The sequence below is a fragment of the Papaver somniferum genome, unplaced genomic scaffold (genome assembly GCF_003573695.1).
Source record: "Papaver somniferum cultivar HN1 unplaced genomic scaffold, ASM357369v1 unplaced-scaffold_18, whole genome shotgun sequence".
Lineage (NCBI taxonomy): Eukaryota > Viridiplantae > Streptophyta > Magnoliopsida > Ranunculales > Papaveraceae > Papaver > Papaver somniferum.
In genome coordinates, this window is record NW_020627707.1 from 5,486,874 (window position 1) to 5,511,866 (window position 24,993).

The 24,993-nt window shown below is 36.0% G+C and overlaps 1 long non-coding RNA gene across 4 annotated transcripts; it reads right to left on the reverse strand.

Annotated features, from left to right (window-relative positions):
* Positions 1-19,407: 19,407 nt before the first annotated feature.
* Positions 19,408-23,874, reverse strand: LOC113338118. Of its 4 annotated transcripts, none has more exons than XR_003354621.1 (6): positions 23,762-23,874; positions 23,562-23,665; positions 21,514-22,942; positions 21,328-21,441; positions 21,073-21,227; positions 19,408-19,953 (listed from the first exon to the last, which is right to left on the reverse strand). It is a non-coding gene; the product is annotated as an uncharacterized LOC113338118 (long non-coding RNA). The 4 variants fall into 4 exon arrangements; XR_003354620.1 differs by having other exon boundaries at positions 19,408-19,679; positions 19,779-21,227; XR_003354618.1 differs by lacking the exon at positions 21,073-21,227.
* Positions 23,875-24,993: the final 1,119 nt, after the last annotated feature.

A 24,993-nucleotide genomic window follows, 5' to 3' on the forward strand; every position in this document is an offset into this window, starting at 1 on the left:
TCCTAGAGTCTGGAAAAACTCAAATAAGAACTTGGAATCACAAAGTAATAACCTAAATAATTGCGGATCCTCTAAGTCAATCAGATATGACTTACAAAATTGACCACAGTGAGAATAGTGGTCATTCTTAAGCAAATGTATCGATTCTAATTTCCTAAGGCATTCAGGTTTAGTCTCACAACTTAATATTCGACACATTTGGAATATAAACGTTCCCACAATTGGAAGAAAACTATTTGGTGGGAAAACAAAATCAATCTTGGTATTATTGCATGGGTTAACCACATCAACCAGAGGATGGGTTTCTAACATTTGAGACTCTTGTTGGATATCATTAGGTTCTGGAAAACGATTATGAAGATAATCTTGTAAATGGTTGAGGCATTGATGTCAAGTCCCAAGTGAGGGACCTTACTAAGAGTTAAAGCACATGGAGAATGATACTCACCCCCAAACTTAGAGTTTTCGGCGTCTCTAGATAGACTAGTCATAACCTCCCTAATTTCTTGGTCGGCAATTGATTTTTCTAAGTCAGGTTCATCCTCGCTAATCTCTACAAGTTCATCTAAGACTATTGTTTCTAAATCGTTTGACACGATCTCAAGATAAACTGGTTCCTCTAAACCATCATCGGTTTCGTAAACAGGACATACTACATCGTCTGAAACGGGGGTATCTCTAGTCAAATCCTCGTCCTTTTGAATAGGTGAATAATTTTTAAAATTATTAGGATCTGAATCAGAAATAATATAATCATTATAAGGCTCAACTGGGGTAACAAATTCCTGATCACTATTCCCACATATTTCAGATTCTTCATCATCACTATCCTCATCATCATGATACAATTTTTGAAATTCAAGAATTCTCAATCTTTGTTCCAAACTACATGGTCTATGTTTATAATATTTCTCATAGATCGTTAGAGGTGATTCCTCAATAAAAGTTGGAGTATCCATATATCGCTGCCCACGCATATATTCACCAAGAGTCATTTCCGAAGACGTCTCTTGATAACGAGAATTTCTAGACATATATTCTCGCAACGTCATCGCAGGTGGCGTCTCCTCAAAAGGATTCATCACCGAAGAAATATAAACTACAGAGGGATTCTATACAATCACAAACAAGGCCGACTCGACTCCACCAAAGCAAACCTAAAGATTTCTAGCAAACAAAAAGCATGATGGCTCCACTTAGATTGTTTCTAGACCAGCTTCTATCTTTCGAAAGGGAATTCGTTGCAATTTGAGCAAACCCCTCTGGAATCAATCCGAGTCAAAGTAAGTTGAATTGAGGCGAGGGAAGCTCAGTGGAGCTTTGATACCCAAGGCCTCACCGCTATCACAAGGCGGCGCAGTCACGCATTCAACTCACAGAAACCATCATGAACTTTGGAGTGTGCTTAAAGAGCAACCAATATTTTTCGAACGAGTTTCCTATTAAGCTCGTTACCCTATCGGTCTCGTTCTATTCCAAATTTTAAAGCTTAGGTTCGCGTTCGGTTTTTTCCTAAGGCGGGCAAGAAGGAACGGTGATGAAATCCGAGTCCTTATCTTGATTTGGCCAGGCCTTGCCCTTTACTAGGAATTTAAAGACAGTCCGGTTCGTCCTCAAACAATTATCACCTTAAGGCAGACAGTAACCCGCTTGCAGGAGATTCGCGGGTGTTTCGATTGGACTTACCTCCCGTACCAGACGGGCGATGAACCGTTGTCGTCGACTCGGGCCACGACTCCTATGCCGTGTGCGAACCCGAGGGGCCGAGACGATATAGTAATCGTCGTCCTTCCCTGCACACAGTTTATATAATAATTTTTTTTTTTAATAATAATACCCTTCCGTAGGGTTAAAAAAAAAATAAAGTCCAAAGTCCAAAATAAATAAATAAAAAAAATTACAGTTTTCCTCACACACTCTAAAAAAAAAATTAAAAATTAAATCCTAAAATTGTCCTTTTTTTCTTCTCTTTTCGCTTTTCGCTTTAAGATTTTTCCTCTCCAAGTCCTTAGTTTTCACTTTGAACCTGCAAAATAAAGACAAAAAGAAACGTAAAAGGAACAAACAATTCTAAAAAATAATAATAAACCTAAAAAAAATAAATCAATCTATATACAAGTCCGCGTCGGCGGCGCCATTTTGTTGTAGTATTTTTCAAGAGGTAAGTAAAAGTTCGTTGCTCGGACTTGAATAGATTTTAAAACGAAAATATATGTACAAATTTGTCACAAGATGTTCGAGAGGTATTGGGACTAAGGACTTGGCCAATTCTTCATGCATGTGGTATATTTTATTTATTCTTAACAATTACTCTCAAAACATAAATATATGGACTCTTATTTTGCCAAAATAGATTCTCAGAATATTAGTTATAAATCGTAAGCATGGGACATCAAACATTTAAGCAAGCATGCCGCATCAAATAAAATGATAACTAATTAATTAAAATCATTTTTCAATTTTTAATCAGTGCAAAAGTCATAAAAAGAATAAATTAAATTTACCACAATGACGAAAATAGACTCCCTCCGTCGTCCCAATGTTGGGTTTAGCTCCTCATATTAATCATAATCTCAAAATGTTTTATTATTGCTCCAAAGTTGATTACAATTGAGTAAACATGCAACAGAGAAATCGCAACAGCAGTTCCTGTTGCGAAGACGATGTTGGACTGTTACAGAGAAACAAGTGGTGACGGAAAATTAAATGCTGTGGTTTACTTCTCTGTTGCAAAATATGATGAAGAAACTGTTGCGATGAAGATAAACGTTGCACAGCAGTTGAAGAAACTGTTGCGATGAAGATAAACGTTGCAGAGCAGTTGAAGAAACAGTTGCAAATGGATGAAGGAACCGTGGCCGATTCCTTGTTCTTCACGGGCAGCAGCAGCAGCAGCAACAGAGTTCTGAAAACTCTGATTTCTGCTCCTCTGGCCCTCCTTTCGACTCCCAACTCTCGACAGCCTCTTCCAAATGACCGATACTTGTATTTATAGTGTTTTGGAGCAAGAAATCCGACCATTGATTTGCGTATTTTTCTATTTAATTCGATTATTCTTTGCTGCCCATATTTAACAATAATTTCCATTTTTGGCTTCCACACACGTTAGATTTGATCCTGCACGCTCTAGTTAGCCTTCTCCACGTCTCAACACTCTTTCAACGCTAGTAGAACTCCTCCATGCACACAAGAACTTCAATTTTGCTCGTGTTACAGTACACGTGCTCTGTTTTGGGTGTGTGAATCATCACGAATTTTCCAGCCAATTCCGATCGAATTCGATGCCCAAAATGTGTTCCTTAAGCTATATCACATCTTCCTACCAAGTTTGAGCCATTGAATCGCACCACAACACCTTCATTTTGTCGATTGAAATTCTGACAGTTGATGAACCAATTTTCCCGCCAAAAAGTTTATTTGAATTTGAGAAGAAGGTGTCCTGGTGGTGCCCCTTAGTAATTAGGTTACCCCTTATCCAAAAGCGAGAGTCCGAATAACACTTGTCCTCCGGGTGCCAAAATCAACTTTTCGAGCCAAATTTTCCAAAAATGTTTATTTCCTAAAAATACATAAAAACACAATATTAGTACAAAAATAGAGTTCCAACAATACTGACATTGAGGACAAATTAGACACAAAAATGTGTCTATCAGATACATATCCAGAAGTAGCTTTTTGACTTCTAGAAGGAGCCAACCATAGTTACTCTTTAATATGGATACTTATATGACCCGAAACTTAATTATGGGTACTATATAATGAAAGTTTAGCATTTTTACCCTAGGTATGATCTCCCTAGAAATTAGGAATCCAATTGAGTATTGTTAGAAGAAACCCTGATTCACTTCTTTGATATTTTGATCTTGTATGGACGAAGATAGCAGAATGTGAAGAAGTAGCGAACTACAATGACGACATCATCCTTCCTCTTGAAGTTAGTAATATTGACTTGAACTGTTTCATTCGTACGTATCTTTCAGGTCGTGCTATATTGAAAACATAACTGCAAAGCTATATATACTGTACATATTGCATAATACTCTAGTAATGTGACATGATCACAATAGTATGATCAATATTAGGGAATTAGACCATGAAGTATAACGCTTACCTTTTGAACTTCGTAGATATGACATCGACATAATCTTGTATATACCGTTATGATTATGTGAATGGGTCATGGTGAAGATTTCATCCTAGGAAACAATGTTTTGCATTCTTTTAAAGGAAGTACATTCATGAACTTGTTTCGTGAATAGAAATGGAAATCATTAGGCTTATTGGTCCGGCTATTCATTGCAAATCTTTGGATGACCAATATGTGTGAGATGGTAGAACCGATCTTAACCCTGGTTATGTATCTTGGTATAACTAATCACAATGCCTGACTTATGATTTGGTATGACTGGTTTTTATTAATTGGTGTAACCGATCCTAAGTAATCACAATGTGATGGTATGATCGATCCTTGTAATTGGTGTGACCGATCCTAGTAATTGGTGTGATCGATCACGAATGTGGTGTAATCGATCCTTGTAATTGGTAACCGGTCCTGGAAACTGGTGTGACCGGTCACAAGCAATACCATGAGAATATGGAACCGATCCTGGTAACTGGTGTAACCGGTCCTGGTAACTTGTGTGACCGATCACAAGTATTTCCATATTGAGGTATAATCGATCCTAGTGATTGGTAGAATCGATTGAACCCATGTATGTAATTTGGTATTTGATCAATCATATAGTTGTCTTGGAATACAGGAAAACCAATTCTAAACTTGTTTGGAGGTGTGGTATGACCGATACCAAGAATGTAAATCCATGTAAATATGAAATAAGGATTTATAGTGAAAAAATGTCAGCATAATTTGAACACGTACAGTAAGTCTTATCATTTATTGTCCAGTAACTCTTATCATTAATTGTTCAAATATATTCCTTAGTACTCAAGGAGATCCTGTGCCGAAATAAATTGAGAATCTTTTAAATAAGGTTTTTGGTTTTTATGCTTTAATTACCCACAAATAAATGCGTATCTGTAGAGAATAAAAATTAGTAGTGTGCATTTACTAATTGGAGATTTTATATTGAGAGATTTCGGAAATATTAGACAAGCATTTATTGGAATTATGAAAACTTAATCTTGCTATTCATTACATATCTTGAGAATATTTTCGGTTTTGGAAATTCCTTGATGTCCAAACATCCTTGGTCTATAAATACCTAAGTTTGCATTTCTAGCAAACTATCCTAAGAGACAAGCAAACTTCATTTCTTCTTGTTTCTGGTGGAGCCATCTATTCGGAGAGGAAAGTATCCTAATTAAGTGAAATCTCTTACGACCGCTCGTTTAAAGACTTCTGGGATCAAGAAGCTCTACGAGTACCATTGGTGGGAAACTAGAAAATTGCAGTGTTATTATTTTTGATTGATTTGATTGACTAACGGTTTTTGAAACTTTGATTGAACCTAATTCGTTTATTCTTGATAATCTTCTCTTCTGATATAAGATTCACTCAAACTAGATCGAGTATCGACAGGATCTTTAGAACTGTTGTTAGTTCTAAAGACATCTTGTGATAATCCATTGTTAACAGACTCTGTTCTGTGCATGATTTATCACAAGAGATTCAATTGGTGTTGTGTAGGTTATTTTAAGATTAAAGAAGATTTGAAGACGAATAAGATTTCTTATTGGTTCTCATACTATTGTGTGTGCAAACCTTGATCGGCTGGGATCCAACTTGAATCGGATTTATTCGATTGATTAGTTGCGTGAGATATCCTCAATATATCTCTTTGAGATTTATTTTGATTGAGTGCGAATCTAAACTTAAATGCTTTGGTAGTTATTGGATAAGTTGATCTAACCAGGCAAACGAGTTTATTAAATTAAACGGAAGAGACTTTTCGTATGACTTGAGATATTTTTATCTTGAAAGAATCAATAGAGTTGTTACCAAACAGATTTGTTGTTCCTTTACTTTTTGGAATACTATCCAAAGGAATCGTACCAGTGCGTGACCTTCGAAGTCGGAAGCACAGGGACACTGAGGAAACTAAGTGAACTAGGGGTAGTTGTTTGGTCTCAACTATACGAAGTTGGTTTAGATTTTGTATAGCGGCTTAATTATGAAAGTATTCAATTATGGACTAGGTCTCGGGGTTTTTATGCACTTGCAGTTTTCCTCGTTAACAAAATCTTGTGTGCCATTTACTTTTGCTTTCCGCAATTATATTTGGTTATATAATCTAAAGTAAATTACATTTTACGTTAACTCTGTTATACTTGATAGTGATCCTATGGAGTTTGGTTAAGTCTGAACCTATTATCAAGTAACATACTTCGTTTTCGTATTGTCTCGATCCTGTATCTATAGTCAATCAAACAAGTTATCTTGTTGTTGTATTGTCTCGATCTCGTATCCATAGACAATCACACGAAGTGTGAACCCATTAGTTGTATTGTCTCGACTCTGTCCATATACAATCACTTTTAGTAGATGACTTATAGGTTGAAACAAAAAGATTGTGGTGTATTTGGGTACCCTCGTCTTTTCATTGTGTATGAAGATAAAAAAAAAGGATCATCACTCGACGAAGAAGAAGACACCAACTCAAAAATTGTTATTGCATCAACTCTTGCTTGAACAAATGAAGTTATATATAGATCATTTGTAAACGAATATTAAATAGATTAGTCTTATGTTTTTTTTATACGCTCAACCGACTTAGTTACCCATTTTAATTTATACAACCGACAGACATGTGTACCTCATTTATTTTATAGTTATTTTATCCTAATTATTTTATACGACATCTTGAAACCCATTATTTGTCAATCTTTTCATGTCATTTGTTATCTGGATAACATTTATGAAGAAATTTAGAAAACAACATAAATCACACAATTGTCTACATAGGAGAAGTGAAGACATACAGAGTCAACCACGTTATGAAAAAAAAAATGTGTAATGCGATAACGACGAATATAATATTAACATGATGCTCCGCTGATGCACTCCAAATCTTCATTTATTAGGATAAGTACAACAAGTATATCCCCGAAAATAACTCCATTATAAAGTGAAAAGAAAGAACAATGCGGATGTTTAGTGGAAGATCACAAGATTTTAATTATACGATAAACTTTTCATTGGCGCCGGCCATAAAATTAAGAGAACTCCAACCCATTATTTCTAGCAGAACTGTAGAAGTTTTGTATTCCTAGAATAACAGTTATGCGAGAGTAGAAGCACGATCATAAGAGTTTAAGATCTCATAATAGATAAGGACAAAGAAGTTAATGAGAAAGAAAACAATACTTGTTACTGACATGATATTTTGGAATTCATCAGTGCAGTTGAAACGAAACAAAACAAAACCATCGAATTCTGAATAAAGACTGTCCATACTATGAGGCTATGCTAGGCATACAACATTGGTAATGTAAGAAGCCCACAATAATATATATATAAAAGGAGAAAAATGAGAGATATTTAGAGAGGGGTAAAGAGCACCTGCACAATGTACATGTTGCAGTGCTTCACCCCGCAGTTGTGTTGTTTTACCAAGAATTGGTTGGTTTAAATATTTCCTAATCCTCGACAACACATTCATTTCAATATGTATTATATTTCGGACGGTCGTATAAAATTAAATGGGTACTATACCAATAAGGTCGTATAAAATAAACTGTGTATGTTATTCCATTGCACTATACATATAAATGGGTAACTGGATTTATCATAGACAGCAAGTTGATATGGTCTTGTATCATTGCTTGTATTGTAAATTGAAGTCCTAGTAAAGGATTAAGTTGTGCAACTTGAGGCAGTGTAGCATCTCACCTTCTACTTTTCATATCCAGAACAAATGTTTCAAGGTTGTACAAAGTATTCAATGAGACTTGGCACTAATTTGCAGCATCTGAAAAGTTTGATTAACCTTTCTTGTTAACAAGGGATAATCATGACTCATGAATGAGAGGTGTTGTTTGCAGCGTTTTATTGTTGTATTGTGTCTGTTTCCATTGATTGGTCTGTATAGCATGTTTGTTTCCATTGATTGGTGTGTCTAGCATTATAGCATGTGATTTTCACTGATAAAAATTGTGCAAAGAGAATAAGTAAGATTCGAAAGAACTAGAATTGTTACTTCTTTTCACAATATTGTTAAATGATAGAGATAAACACAAATCTTCATCAATTAATATGAGGATATCAAACAATTAAAACAACAATTGTGACTAAAAAAACAAAAACAAGAGGAATCCTCCAAAACCAGTAAGAGGGTTAGGGTTTCCAACATGTGAACGAACCCAGTCCGTCTCATTAGCAGAAGATCGAACCCAAACGAGAATATATATAAAAAAAAGAGTGTGAACGAAGAAGAAAGGAATAAATGGGGGAAAGGAAGTTGGGTGCGGTTTCAGTTTACGGGTATAGATTATTAACTTTACTCACAACCAGTTTGGTTAAGTTAACAACTAAAGGGACTACAACGTCATTTAATACCGATTCTCTGCCAACTAGTTCCACTGATTTGATTCTGTCCGTCTATGGAGGAAAAATCAAACGTTTTTCTTCTGCCCAGTAAAGTAGAAATCTTTGGATTTCTATGACGACAACCCATTTTATAAGGCAAAAAGAATTTGGATTCATCCCAGTTTAAATATGTATGAACCCTAATTAAAGTCAAGATGTATCGAGATTCATCCTAGTTATTTTTGAAAAAAAAATATTTTTTGTTAGTTTAAGTCATTTTGAAACCAATTTTATCCTAACTATTTTTCAAATATTTTTTTTATCTTATTTTTAAGCCATGACAACTAGTTTCATCATTGCTATTTTTTGTCTAATTTTTCTATCTTAGTTAAAGCCATGATGCATCTAGACTCATCCTTGCTATTTTTTTTAATTTAAGTGAGGATGCATCTTGTTTCATCCTATCTATTTTTCGAAAAACTTATTTTTATCTTAACTTAAGCCAGAGTGCAACCAGTTTCATCCTATATATTTTTCGAATATGTTTTTTCCTTGATTTAAGCCTGGATGTAACTAATTTCATCTTATATATTTTTCAAATAATCTTTTGCATATGATTTAAGCTAGTATGCAACCAGTTTCATCTTATATATTTTTCGAATAATTTTTTGTGTCTTGATTTAAGCCAGGATGCAACCGGTTTCATCCTAAAAAAAAATATCGAAAAAAAACTTTCAAATTTACTATTAACAATGGATCTTGTTTTGTAGATTATCGAAAATCTTTTCCAAAAACATAAATTTTATTAAAATTCGCCTTATATTTATCAAAGGCAGAGACTAAATACAACCCACAGTAAAGCTAAGTGCAACCCAATTATAAAATTCCAAAAGAATTTACACCTAATTTATACAGGTGACTGAAACCCACCTCTAGCATCATATTCATCTTCCTCTTCTACGTTTCTAAAAGTTAGGGTTTCACTTTCATGGATCTTTTGATTTCACATACACGATACATATATAATAAAACGAGGAATCAATTGATCAATCACGTAGCCGGTTATCCATCTTTGATTATTATATTCATCTGATCAAATTTCCTCTATCATTGGTATCCTCTTTGTAGTTGCAATTGAGTATAAAATTATCGACGACATAATTTAAACTTTCAAGCCAATGCATCAAATGTCCTATATCAATTGTAATGACAAACAAACCTCGGGGTAATGAACCATTGTTGTTGTGAGTGATCTGATGATTAACTTAAGTTTTTACTTTGGAAAAGACTATTGGAAATCCAGACGTTTTTAGTTTTGGAAAGATTATTGCACATTCAGAATATGGTGTTTTTGGCTATCGTTCCTCGTAACTAGGAAACTACCGATAAATGCTCTGTTTTTTAATCAAAGAAGAGAAAGTACACAGTGAAGGAGGGTTTTGGTTACCCACGTAAATTAAGTTCAAAAATATTTAGATTTTAATGCTGGGTTGCATTTAACTATAATATAGGTTGTATTTAGTCATGGCCTTTGCAAATTATGGTTTCTTTTGTGATGGTTTTTAGATTGGAGAGAGAAAAAGATAATTGAAAAATAAAAAAATAAAAACAAGGGATATAATTGTTTAGGATTTTTGTGTCCATTTCACCCATACCTATGTTTATTTGTCCATTACAACCATATTTTAGACATGTTTGAGTAATTGACCCATTTTCTCAAGATGAGATTCAATACACAATAACTCCGTTATATAGGACAGAGAGGAACGTGGTCAACTTTTTTTTTATAGAGACAGGTTAGATATGTATAGGTTAACCTTTTTTACATGCGTCTTTAGATTGTGCATTCAAGTTCAACCATTACAGTGTTGTTATTGCTTTTGAGCTTCATTTTCATTGCCAAATATTGGAATATATGCTTATTCTATTGGTACAGAATCAATGAAGTGTGTTTCTAGCTTATTTAGTGTGGGGAGATTTTAGTTGCTCGGACCTAGGTTGTCTTTGCTCTTCGTCGATCTACAAAAAGGACCATGTAAAAGAAGCTACTTCTAACAAAGTATGCCATTTCATCGCTCTAAGTGCTGAGCATGATATAACTTATTTGTTTATTTGTAATAATTGATTGACCAGTATGAAGTCTTATATTTGATTGCCCGTTTTTACAAAAGAAGAAAATTGCGATTAAAATTGATGCAAATGACACATTTTATAGGTGTAAACTGAGATTTTCACCCGTGAAAACTTAAATTTTCATTGAAGAAATGATATTTTCACTTGTATGAAAAATGTGATTTTCACTAGCATTATTACTGAAATTTTCCTTCAAGAAATGATATTTTCATTTTCTCTGAAAAATGTGATTTTCACCCCTATGACGTAACTGTGAAAATTTAAATTTTCACTAAGAAACAGGATTATGGCACAAGTGTTTTTGTTTATGACCTTTGAAGATAAGTTGAAAAAGTATAAAAAGGAGAATATTAAGTGCTAATTCGTGTTTTGACAAAAACACAGTGGATTCCGATGGGTGAAAATCATGATTGTCAATGAAATGTGAAAATTATAATTATCAATAACCGGGGATAATTATAGTTATCAACTTTCCGTAAATTGATGATAGTTGCCGTTTTCACAAAATGCAAACTGTGAAAACTAAATTTCTCACCTCTAATGGATATGCAAAACAAAATTACTCAAAACAAAAGCATGAAAACAAAGGATCTTAAAATAAGTTAGAAGAGGGGAAATATGAGAAGTAATAAACAAATATATAAAATAAGATTTGTTTTAGGAAGATCTGTTTTTGAAAAATTCAATGGTGATAATCAATTTCTTTTCCCCTAATATTCATATAGTGATAACCGAGTTTTTTTATTTATTTATTCTCAGTTACAAAGAATTAGGTTTTGGGAGGAGGCCAACAAATTGACGTGATTTTGGGTTAGATCAAATTAGAGATTGACCCTAAGCTCCATAGATCAAACGCGGTGAAAAGCTTCATAGATAAAATCTTTTGAAATTGGTGGTGGTGTTGATAGTAACTGAAATGGTGGAAGTGGCGGTGGAGTTGATGTTAAAAGAGGAAAGAGAGATTTTGTTTCAGGGATCTACAATCTTAAAGTAAATAACTTGAAGGTGCTTTTTTGCAATTAAATATTTACTCCCTCTGTCCTAAAATTTCTGGTCTCTACTCCATTTTCGTTTGTCCTAAAATACTAGTCAGCTTCTGTTTATAGTCATATTTTTTAGTCAAACTCTCAAATATATCCTTCAATTTTTTATAATTGTGAACACCTGTTTATTTGAGTTCACATCCAATTGACTAAAAATACCAAACAATAGATAACATCAGATGAAACTATAAATTAGGGGCAAAATATAAGATGCGGCGAAATAAAGAGGTAATAACACAAACGAATTAACGTGGTTCGACAACGGTGTGTCTACATCCACGGGAAAATGAAAGATGGATTTTATTATTTGTGGGTGTTACAAAGTATGATGAGTTCTATTCCTGAGAAAGAGAAGGGAGGAGGGTGTTCAATGATTTAAGAGGAGGAACGAAGGTTCTTCAACCTTCATCTCCTCTTCCCATCCGTCCACCGACCCCCTCCCCTTCTCCCTCTTCTCCCTGCTGCTTTATAGGGAAGAGAAACTTGTTTATTACTAAAGTGTCATTAGCTTAGTTTCTAAGCACTCTTAAAGTTGATCCAGTGTGTTCCGTTGTAGGCTTGTGTCCAGCTTCAGCTCATAATAGCCGTCCACGTGTCAAGGTATTTTTGGTGTATACAATTTGCCCCTTTTCTTGAGGATTGATGATGAGCGATCCTCAAGAAAAATCACCCTTGCCACGTTTGTCTATGCTTCCGTTATTTCCTTCAATTTCTCCTTATCGTTGGGATTGGTGCTGAGTTCTGGGTGAACTATGCTTCGTTTTGCTTTCGTCACTGTCATTGGACATATCTCCTTTGTTGCATGGCCTAAGCTGTCGTCAGGTTGCTATTGTTATCATCGTCGCACTATGCACCATCATCGTCGTCGCTTGTAAGTCTAATTTCGGGTAATCAAATGAGCAGCGACATGGATTAATGATTCCAGCGGGTGGTAATATCTACGTCCATCACTTAGAGGCAGCAGCTTGATCGCAGCATCGTAGCAGCCGTGCCTTCATTCTTACAGCAAAGTTGGCTTTGCCACAGCAACAACAACACAGGTGCGTCTCAACAACATAAGTGGATCTTCATCCATCATATTCCGAGAATCAGACGCAACATAAGTGGATCTCAGCATCGTAGCAATATCTTTGTTGGCACATCATGATTGTTGACAGCAACGACAAAAACTTTGGGCAGCAACATTGCTTTATTCACATAGCAGCTCTGGCGTCGGTCAGGCAACATCTCTTCTGTTGATATGTACCAGTAGCTCTTCGTAGCTTCTTGGTCTTATCTACATCCAGCTTTATTGGTTTGCTTGCCTTCCTCCTTACAGCTCCCACAGTTTTCTTATGTTCGTCTTCATGCTCATGTGGCTCTTTGCTTGAGCCAAGGATCATACATGGGCCTCGTAGGATTACTTAAATTTATCTGGCACAAAAATGTAAGTGGACGACATTTCGTAAGAGTTTTTTTGTATTATAATAAATAAGGTAAATTCATCGTATGAGCAGTAACAAATTTATTAATTATTTGTATGGTTTGATCTTGCCCGTACATTTGTGGGGAATCGTAAATCCATTGTCGCAGAGGTAAGATGAGTGTTTGAACCTGTCACCCCGTTGGCCAATCTCGGGCCAGGAGATTACCGAACGGTGGGGGTTGAAAATCTCCCGGAGACATGGTGTAAAACTGAATGTTTTGCAAACACCCGTTCCGCTGAGCTGCCAAAGGCATGTCATGTTGGGCATCTCTTTCTTATGGAAGCCTTCCCCCTGGTCGTACACTCATAGACGCTTATGGGGGAGTCCGGAGAGATTGCGTGTGAACGCTTTACCCAGTATGAAGATATGAGACCGGTGGTGCTTGCCCCGGTTCTCCATTATATGCATTAGTATCCAAAAACGTATCCAATTTATGGGAATGTATGCATTATTCACAATTGAAATGTATCAAATGCATATAACAATGTATGCTAATATAAACAAGATGCAAGGAGTCTAAATATTTGCAAACTCTTTTGTTGGGTGTGATGTATGCCCCGTTTTGGTTTTGGAAGCTGGTTGCTGAAGCTTGTGAAAGCAAAAGTAATCTCCCCGCTGTTGTCAATGGTTGCAAGGCTTATGCTATATGTGTACCCCTTGTGATTGGGACAATAGTTGTCTTCGCGCCGCTTGGGTGTGTGGATATGTATTTCTATATACAAATTTGGCATTGTTGGGCTTGAATTGCACCCTTTAATTATTCCGGAATTGAGCCTTGTAACGGTTAGTGGTGCTGCGCCTTCAGCTGCGTCCCCTAATTGAGCAGATGCTAGCTACTTTGCTTACTGCTTCAAATTGAATAAACTCACACACTGTTGATGGCGTTGATAAACTTTTCTCGTCCTTGTTGTGCCTTTTCATCCTTGCTTCGGCTTGGGTGTGATGAGTCTACATCTTATAAATCAAGTACCTACACAGATAAAAAACCGAAAAGAACTTGGGAATTTACACTGCATCAGTGGTTACTTCGTCTTCGCCTACATATGAGCTTTGGGTATGTGAGGTCTCCCGGGGTTGATCACACATTTTTCTGAAGATCAGGTGCAGTCCTTTCTGAACTGTAGAGCTTAGGTATCTGCATAAGCTCTTCAGTCGAGCTAGGGAACTTTCAAAAGTCACCGACTTTCAGAAGTCATCGACTTCTGAGCCATCGTCTTGGTACGTTGGACCATGGTCGTTGTTACTTTCGTCATCATCTTCGGATTGAAAGTACTTTTTACGTTGGGTAGCTGCGGGTTCACAGGTGTACTCGCCACCCGCGTTACTAAAGATGATTTGTGTAACTCTTTTGATGAAGTTAGCATTACCTTGTATACCGTGGAAGCATGTTCTTCTCATCTTGTTCAGGGTAGCAACGTCTTGGCAAGCTGAGCAAAGTATCAAAGGATACTTGGAGTCTTTGTGTAGCATCGTTCCTTGACCTTTAGTCTGAACTATGGTCCAAGCAAGTCCATCCGTATAAGAGGTAACTGGAAGTAGGGGTGACACTTTCCCGTAAGAAGAGATGAGGGATATCGGTCCTTGGAGAAGTACTTTTTAGTACTTCTTAGGTCCTTGGTACGCCTTCATGAAGAGTTTTTCTGATGGTTTGAGTTGCTACCACAAACTAATGTTTGGCGTTTCGTCAAAATCTGTACTACGAGCTGAGGGCTGGAGCTTTATCTTGCTAAGGTTCTCCCACAAAATTCTCAAATCCTATAAACTACGACAGTCTGAGGAAGTATATATACTACGACAAAGTATATAATTACTTTTTCATGAATGCCGTACTTTGCGTATGAACGGAAGTATAAGAATCATTCTTATAAAGAATGAAGCATCAACTCTCATATCATCATGCTAAGCATTGAGCTTAATATAAGGAAAGTCCATCGTACTGATACAAAGCTTTCGTCATTAGCTTCGTAATTTGAAGGTTTTGTCATCAGCTTCGTATTTTGAAGCTTCGTCCTTGGCTTCGTGTTTTGAAGCTTCGTTAATTATGATGACGTGTTTTGAAGCTTCGTATTTTTAAGCTTCGTATTTTTAAGCTTCGTGTTTTGAAGCTTCGTTAATTATGATGACGTGTTTTGAAGCTTCGTGTTTAGTATGAAGCAACGTCATCATATTTGCATATCGTTACAAGGTCCTTGTATTATGTATGTAATCCCTGAAACTTTTGATACTTCCATAATTAGTGAATCGAGCCACACTGTCGATATTGGACTTAAGATCATCTATTTAGCTTGCCTTCTTCGCTCCTCGAACTACGAGACACTTTGTAGTCCGGGTTAACTTGGATTATTAACATCTAGAATCATATGACTTCGAACCTTGGCTCATCGTCTTCAGGCCTTGTATCTTTGTCTGAGGATTTTGAATCGACATTGCAGGATTATAACAATCAGTTATGAAACATTGGCGTCAATCTTCGGTTTTTCAGTTCATCTGTATTCGGCTTCGGGTTTTGTCAAGCACTACTGGCATCGGACTTTGGCTGGTGCTCTGTGTCATCGGGGTGGAAGAAGAGTCATTGGGCTTGAGTTGTACACTGATAGACCTTGCATCACCGCCCGCCTTGTATCTTCGTGACATGGCAGAGCTTCTTCATCGGCCATGCCCCTTTGGGACATGGCTTTGCATCTTCATCATCCATGCCCCTTCGTGATATGGATTCGTGACACCATCGTCGGCCATGCCCATTCGTGACATGGCAGAGCTTCTTCATCGGCCATGCCCCTTACCTTTCATCGGTTGCTTTGAGCTTTAGCTTGAACTATAGGACCGAAGGTACACCGTCGGGTTTTGGAGGGAAACCTTTGTAATCCTACGTAAAAGATTTTTATCTTCGCTGCACCCCCAAAGATACTTGGTTGTTGGTCGTATACCTGCAAAGAGATGAACGGGAAAAACTTGTCGTAACCCCCTCACTTGGACTGCGGAGCTTAGATCTTCGGGTTTCTTGAATCTTCGTAGTTGAGCTGGGCAGCGGATGGACCATGCTTCGTCATTGTCATCGGGTTGAATTATCAGCATCATCGTTGAGAAACAGGTAAGGCTTCCAGTAAAGTGTAGATAATGAGGTAAAAATGATCAATAACGGAGTATACGTTGAAAAACATGTAAGAAGTATGTGGAGTGATGGACTGCATCTCCGAACCAAACTGGGCTCGCGTCATAACAATTAGTTCATTGTTACAAAGCTTATCATCATAAGCATGAGGACTATCTTCTTAAGCAAGAGCTTATCTTGCCAAGCAAGAGCTTCGGGTCGAAGCATGATCTTCTTAGATCCTACGTTGGGATGTTGGTACCAAGTAGAAACCATCGTTGACTAGAAAAAATCCTTGTTGGAGTTTCATTCTTCTGCTTGGCACCTCATCGTCCACTGGCCTACATTGTCGTCATACAATTTTCCCATTTTCTTCTGACTGTGGCGTCAGTTGAAGTTAGAGGAAAACTGTCTTCACATTTTCTTCATCGTACTTTGGTTGGTCTGCGACGTTGGAGATGAGGAGCAAGCTTCAGAATTGGGGTTTCATCATTATTGGGGAGAGCTGGTATGCATCTGGTGTTCTTCACTATGAAGAACCTTTCGTTTATCATCATTGTCCTTGGACATCATTATCATGAGGTATGAGGAATTCCGAAGCATTCATCTATAAGAATGCGTGAAGTATGAGAAGTTCCGCAGCAAGCATTCTTCGAGTTGATTGGTCCGAGAAATTCCGCAGAAAGCATTCCGCAGCAAGCGTCGGATTTTGCTCGTCGCTGCATGGCTTTGCACTATCGTTGATTTGATTGGTTAACCATTATTGGGAAAAAGCATCAGCGTAACAGGACTAAGGATCTTTGTTGCAAGACTTGGTACCATCGGGATCAAGTCAGGTACTGGGTGAATCACGCTTTGGGATTCTCATTATTGAATTTAGCATCGTTGTCTGGCGTGAGCCTAGATACGATGTTGTTACATAGCAGTTGCATTACGACTTTGGATTGGTCCGAAGCTATCTTCGAAATTAAGCTTTGAGTACTTCGGGTCAGCCGGTTCATTAGCACCATACCTTTATCATAGTTTGGCTTTACGCCCTTGGCATCCGACCTTGAATCCAAACTTTATCTTGTTAACTTTCCCCCTGTGATGCTGTTACAAACTAGCATTAGGATAAGGTAGTATTTTCTGACAATATTTTCTGACAAAAGAAAGACATAAAACAGAGAAGATAAGGTCATAAAGTAGAATAGATAAGCTAGTATGGCTAGTAAACTGACGTCTGTCATTATTCGACACTTTTTGTGGTCTATAATCAAACAACAAAGAATACAATGATTCGCAAATACGATGCTGGGATGAACAACAACATAACCATCGGACTTTGGGTTTCCTAGCTTAGAATAATATCTATTACCACAGTCCATTGAACTATCTTCTCGAACAATGCATATCCAAGGTAAGAAATTCATTTATTAGAAAACATCTCAGACCTATGAACGGTGATTCGTTGAGTTGTTTTTGCAACCTCAGTTCAAGGCATGAACTGTGAGAAACAAATTAAGCTACCGATGGTAAGACATCAGGTTAAAAATCAAAAAGAGTGGCTATGCTCCGCCCAAAAAATGAAAACAACGGGGGCTTGACTCGCTTGAGAGAAAGAAAACGTTAAGGTCAAAATATATTGTGTTAAAGGCTAACATCACCAGCAGAAACAAATCCCAAGATTAGGTAATAATCAAATCTGGACATGGCAGTTCATTGAACTATTTTTCCAATCGGGTAGAATACGAAGCTAATTTATTATTAGAAAACAAATCGGAAGAGTATGTATAACATTGCATCCGAATAAACCTCGGCTAGAAGCCCTTTTTGGATAAAAATGATGAGGAGGTGAAGACCTCTCCTGGATCTTTTAAAGACTCATGAAAATTTGGCGTTTCCTCACAGTATGTAAAATTAATTTCAGAAAGCTTCATTTTCAAGAATAGTAAATCGAAACTTAATAGAAGTGGGTACCGATTTCGAAAAGCAAAGCCACCGTTGAATCGTATTTAAGAACAGTAAATTGAAAATTTTATAAAAATGAAAACCAGTTTTAGAAATAAAAACTTGAATGGTGATAGATCTCACACAGGTTCAACTACATTTTTCTAGCGCCAAATTGTGAACACCTGTTTATTTGAGTTCACATCCAATTGACTAAAAATACCAAACAATAGATAACATCAGATGAAATTATAAATTAGGGGCAAAATATAAGATGCGGCGAAATAAAGAGGTAATAACACAAACGAATTAACGTGGTTCGACAACGGTGTGTCTACATCCACGGGAAAATGAAAGATGGGTTTTATTATTTGTGGGTGTTACAAAGTATGATGAGTTCTATTCCTGAGAAAGAGAAGGAAGGAGGGTGTTCAATGATTTAAGAGGAGGAACGAAGGTTCTTCAACCTTCATCTCCTCTTCCCATCCGTCCACCGACCCCCTCCCCTTCTCCCTCTTCTCCCTGCTGCTTTATAGGGAAGAGAAACTTGTTTATTACTAAAGTGCCATTAGCTTAGTTTCTAAGCACTCTTAGAGTTGATCCAGTGTGTTCCGTTGTAGGCTTGTGTCCAGCTTCAGCTCATAATAGCCGTCCACGTGTCAAGGTATTTTTGGTGTATACAATAATTATAAAATTATTTTTAATTATAATCAACCAAAAATATTAAATAATATTTTCCTCAATAAAAAACAAATCTACAAAATCAATTCATAAATACTTTTATTTTTATCTTCTATTTAAACGTCTTAATTGATATCTTTCTCAACAGGAAACAAAATTATTAAGTCAATTCATAAATATTTTAATTTTTATCTTTATTTAAACATTTCTATAAATAATAAAATTACCAAATATGTATTTTTCTTACATGATCCATATACCACTTTTAATTTTAGTAATAACATAGCATTTAATAAGGATAGTTCTGTACATTCCTCCAGTCTCCTTAATATCTTGACTTCGTGAAAGCGGACTAATAATTTAGGACGGGGGAGTATTTGATAACTAATCTAAACTAATCTGCTGGCAGATGATATAATCTAGCGGCTGGGAACCCGCTAGCTTATAAAACGTTTATACACGACAGTGCGGGATATTACTGCCCAAATGTAAATGTAGTCTTGTTTGTTATAGATTATTAATAACAACTTTAAATTGAAACAACTTTTTCAGTCATAATTTAGCTTTTGACTGCACCAACCAACATACTTGAATAGACAAATGGCCAGAAATTCCGACTTGTCTGAGTTAAAATTTAAAGAAACAAAGATAATGATGGTTCAAGTTACAATAATTTACAACACCCTAAAAATGAAATCCAACATATCTTGATCTCGAAATGAAATTGATTATTAAACAGCCTCGAAAAGAAGTTTTTTTTTTTTTCGGTATATTTGTAGAATCTCTATCTAAATGCTAGCCGTCTTCACTTATTCATTGTACACCATGCAAGGGATAAGAAACTGTTGATCCTGGAATTTAAATACAGAGTTGGATGAATATTAAATTTCCCTACCTCTCTAGTGTAAAATATTGGTAGTTACACAGAGCCAGCATATGATAGAGCTTACTGCGGAAGAAAATATCTCCGGCTCCGGGCATGCAAGCAATACTCGCATGGAAGCTCAAAGGACTAAGTAACCTTCTACCATGAGGCCATTATAACTTGAGCCATGCCGGTATGACAAACTTCATGCGTATGATATCCATATCCCAGCTCCTTCATATCTTGAATTATAAGCGTCGCTGCAGCAAAAGAAGAAAATTAAACCACTATAAGTGGGTAAGTTGGTGAATAATAGTGAATATGCAAAGGAATTTTAAGTGAATATGCAAAGGAATTTTAAGTATTCAATAAACACCACTATAAACAGTTGGTGAATAGTAGTGACATCTCGAGTACAATTTGATAAGCTTAATGTTTACCAATTTAACTGGTTAAGTTTCAGGTCTAAGTTAATTTTAGCAAGAAAGAGGAAAGCTTAATATAATAAGGCAGAACTGTGGATATAATTCTCATAGTTTACTAATCAAACAAAAATACGAAACTGTGTATTGCTTAATTCAGTATATCATCTTTAAACAACACCATAACAGTATATACACTACTTATGGACTGGTCTGAGATGAATGCTTGTGTAGGAATTGGAAGTCACTGTTCTGTTTCGTTTTCCATGTGTAGGTAGAATCAGTTGCTATGTTTTCCTATGAACTGGACGTTGTTAATAACCAATGTTCCCATGAGTGATATATTTGTATAGAAAAATTCAATAGAATTAAATATTTCAATTACGCTTCTCACAAATTTATAATCATACAAAATAACTTCATGTATTTACCTAAATACTTAAGCTGAATATGTATTGTTGTCTTAAAGTTCTTACCTAAAAACTTAAGCTGAGTGTGATGATCGCAAGAATAAAATTTGGGGTGTACTTAAGAAGGGTGTGATAACTAAAAGTGTCAAAAGAACGATGATTTGCAAACAACAATGTTGATACTGACCATGTAATTCACAGCAGATTATCTTGCTTAAACATTCTTGAAATGATAAAAGATGGAAGTATTGGTCCTTTAAAGACCCAGGTTTTCTTTTCCAACTGTGCCCAGTAAGGTAGACAAATACAGGTCTTCCACTGGATTCCTAATCTAAACTTTCTGTATAACAAAGAATTGAGACCAAACTTGTAACCTTAAAGGTATAAACATGACTCTGCGGTGTCGCCATTGGACACAGACCATGCCGTCGAATATGATTACGACTAAAAAGTAAGCTACGTCACATCTCACACAAAAAAATGTAAATACTATGGAATAGCTTAGAAACACAATAATTTCATCAAGAGATGTTTCAGGATAGCATACTTCCCCAAGAAGTTGAATCAATTTTCCATCTACGATATGGATACCATATTCACAAAATATAACATATGCAACGTGATCCTTTATCACTGCCACATCTGGCGCTCCATTGGAGAATTTGGACTTTCCAAATGAGCATTTTGGTTTGTAAGAGAAGTCTGCCGAGCACAGGAAATATAGAGGCTTTTACAGCTGGGAAGGCCAAGTGCAAGAGAAATTTCATTGGTAAATTTAGCTGAAAAAAGTACAAAACCAAACCTTTTCATTTCTCCCATTTGGGGACGAAAAACACCGAACCCTCCTTAATGATTTGCCGCTTCTGTTGATTCCTTCTCTTTCTTGCATTTGTAACCATGCATTAAGATTCCATTTCTACCAATCAGAAATGCAAAACCGTTGGCTACCAACCAAAAAAAACTACAGCGATACCATATTAATGCTTACCTCAGAAACCTTGGCTACACACTCCTTGTGAGGCATTGGACTTCTTTCACATAGTAGATGGTACCTTTATATAAGAAAACAAATCAGTAAATGTAAGCGTGTAAACGATAAAAATGAACTCAATAATGTAGCAATATGACAAAATCTATACAGAACCAAAAGTCCAAAAGTAACAACTTCAGTAGATGTCCTTTGCCAGGGGAAAAAAGGACTTCAAAGATGGAAATGCAATCATTTATATACCTTTCATGTGAATGTTTTTCTAACAATTACCTTCCTCAGCACCCAATTTCAACTTTTTCATGCCAAAAACACAACAACTTCATAAAAATTCCATTCATTCAAAGTTAAACTCAAACCCTCATAATGCTTACCACTAATAGTTCTGATTTTATATAAAAATCTATAGGAATGACCGCAATTTCCATTTTATGAAATTCTAGACCAAAATCCTCAAAAGAACATAACATCCAATCAAAACCGATAATTTAAAATTCATACATAATTCTCATTTCTTGAAACTAAAACCATAACAAATCCTCAAACTTAAGTTCAAAGTCAGATCTTTATCCTTTTCCGTTTTAGATACTAATTTGATTGATGGTTTAATATTCTGGAATAGTTATTCTTGCACATCCCTCTGCAACATATTCTATCAAAAACTACTATGATACAGAAGAATTGTACTGCATGAAGAAATGAAGAAAACCGAGAAAACACAGAATAAATGTTGAAAGGTTTGTATACCCAAAGAATGCAAACGATGGAAAAAAGGGTTTATACATACAACATATGCCATAAAGTATAAAAGAATTATCAAATGATTATAATTGGAGACCTCGAGCTAAAGATCAAAAGTAAATCACCCCCAACTACCCATCACAATTTCATAGAACCAGCAACATCAACGAAACAAAACCCAATCATTCTAATAATTTATTTCAACACAAAACTGAAACCAAGAGAATACAAAAGGGGGGATAGTTACCTTCTTCTTGATTCACGGATGGGTAATTTCAGTACCAATTTTTTTGCCCATTCACAGATGGAGTATTTGTTTTTCCAAGGATGATGACTGTCGACGATTTATCTATTATATTAGTTTTGTTTCGTTAGTCGTTACAGATGGAGGAATCTCCTGGACTCCTTTGCTTCTGTAAGCTAGTTTTAGAGGAGCTATCACCACTCTCTATGAAAAGTAATATATGCTTCAGAACCAAAGCAACCAAACTCTTAGCTTGAATTGATTTATTTTTTTGGTAAAATGGTATACTTATACAACAATGTTATTTTCTCTATATGGGAATTAACGAAATGGACCAATAAACTTCATTCTAACCTGGTCAGCCACTCGCATGCCTTCAATACCAAGATCTAACCCTTTAAGCACGTTTCCTCTGTCAGATTGATCAGCATCAAATCCATATGACTGCATAGAACAAATAAAACACCTTGAGATTACAGAACTTGCAAGGATTAAGGCTACATCAAAAAAATCTAATGGTCAAAACGAAAACAAAAAAAATGATTAATGATTCAAGATTGTTTGTAAACTCTGATTTTACTAAGCACAATGCAAAGAGGATCTAATAAAGAGCAACAAAATAATTTTTTCAGCTCTTATGCTTGTGCTTACAGCCTCGTCGACATCGATCGCAAATGTAAACGCTCGCAACTGATGCAAAAAAGACCATGCAATGAGTATATAAAACTCGAGTTCCAGTTATTCAATCAGTCATGCCAATAAGAGAAACCCCAAATCTACAAATAAGTTCCAATAAGAGAACACCCACATTACACTAACGCCAATTTTTGTTGTTGTTGATAGAATTAGGAAAATGGTATGATGTATCCCAAACACAAAAATTCAAGACCAACACTAAAAAAATGAGATCTCCTCATGCCAGAACCTTAAAAAATCCAATTCTAAGATACATGTTGATTGACTTAACATCCAGTGATGGATCATCTCAATTATCATCACATCTGAAGCAAAGACAAATACCATAAGAGCTACAAACCACATACGAATCCAGCTATGATCGTACCTAGTATGCCATTGTACTTCTGGTTGGTTCTTCCCATCTAGATTCTGAGTATCTGAAATTACCAAAAGAGACTGTCCTTTTCTTCCCAGAAACAATTGCCACACCTTCAATGATATTTGTTTTCATTGAGTCACAACATTGAACATTTTATGAGTAAAGATATTAGACTGGTGAACATCAAATGAAAAACAAAATAATACCTTCATTAATACTGAACTAATAAAATATACCCTTAGCAGCGTCTCTAACAGGAAAACACCAATCAATCCCTTCACTTTCCTTCTCCATAGCTTTTACCCACCAATTTCACTTTCACACTGAATAATCCAGAAGGGTAACCAAATAATTCAGAGGTGAACAAAATAGAAATGTTCCCATAACCAATAATCTCCACCAAAACCCTTACAAACTCAACACAATGTACTCAAAGGATAAATCCAACTTTACTTCGGAAGAAGACTTATCTCTTTGCAAAAATTTGGTACTATGTTACCCAAAGACAAGAGAAGAACGAAGGAAAGGTGGCATAGGAAGTAAATCATATTGGAGTAAGATTTTTGAAAATTCTTATAGTGAAACAGGTAACACTAACAACCACAATAGAGTTGAATTGTATCTTCGATTTTCAGACATACACAAAAAAGTGGAAGAATATATGGATTTAGTTCGTATGTGCAAGCAACTTCGACTTAAAGGTGAGACTGATGAAGAAGTCGTAGGTCAAACTAAGAAGGAATAGAGAAAATGGAAAGGTTATAAGTTCAACTTCGAATCTCAATTCGTCATCATCAAAGACTTCTTGATACATAACGTGATAGCTAAGCCCTTGGATCTATGTGCATGGTTGAATCTGTTATTGTTGCATGTTTGCACCTTGCACTTGTATACGCCTAAGTGAAAAGGCGAGAGTACCAAAATATACCTCAAGCTAAAACTTTTCCTACCTATAAGTCATTTCTCCGAGCCAAGAATTGAATACTCTCAGGATTAAGCCGCTACACAAAATTACACCTAACTTCGTATAGTTGAGACCAAGCAACTAAACCTATAGTTCACCTACTTTCGTCTGTATTCCCACGCCTCCAACTTATAAATAAGTCACGTACTTGGAACAATTTCTTTGGTTCGTATTCCAAACAGTAAAGGAACCACAAATTTGTTTGGTATCAACTCTCTTCAACCAAGTGATATGAGTCGGACAAAGGATCTTACGTTTATCTTAACATAAACTCCTTCGTCAGGTCCTTAGATCTATCTTATGTTCAATTAACGAAGTAATCCTTTAAGATTAAGCCAACAACACTCTTAATCCAAAGAATTGTGCTGATGCCGATCTACTCAATTAATCAATCAATCTATCACAAGGATAAACTAATTATTTATTGGATCCTTTTTTACCGAAACAAGTATTGTGCACACCAAAGATTATAAA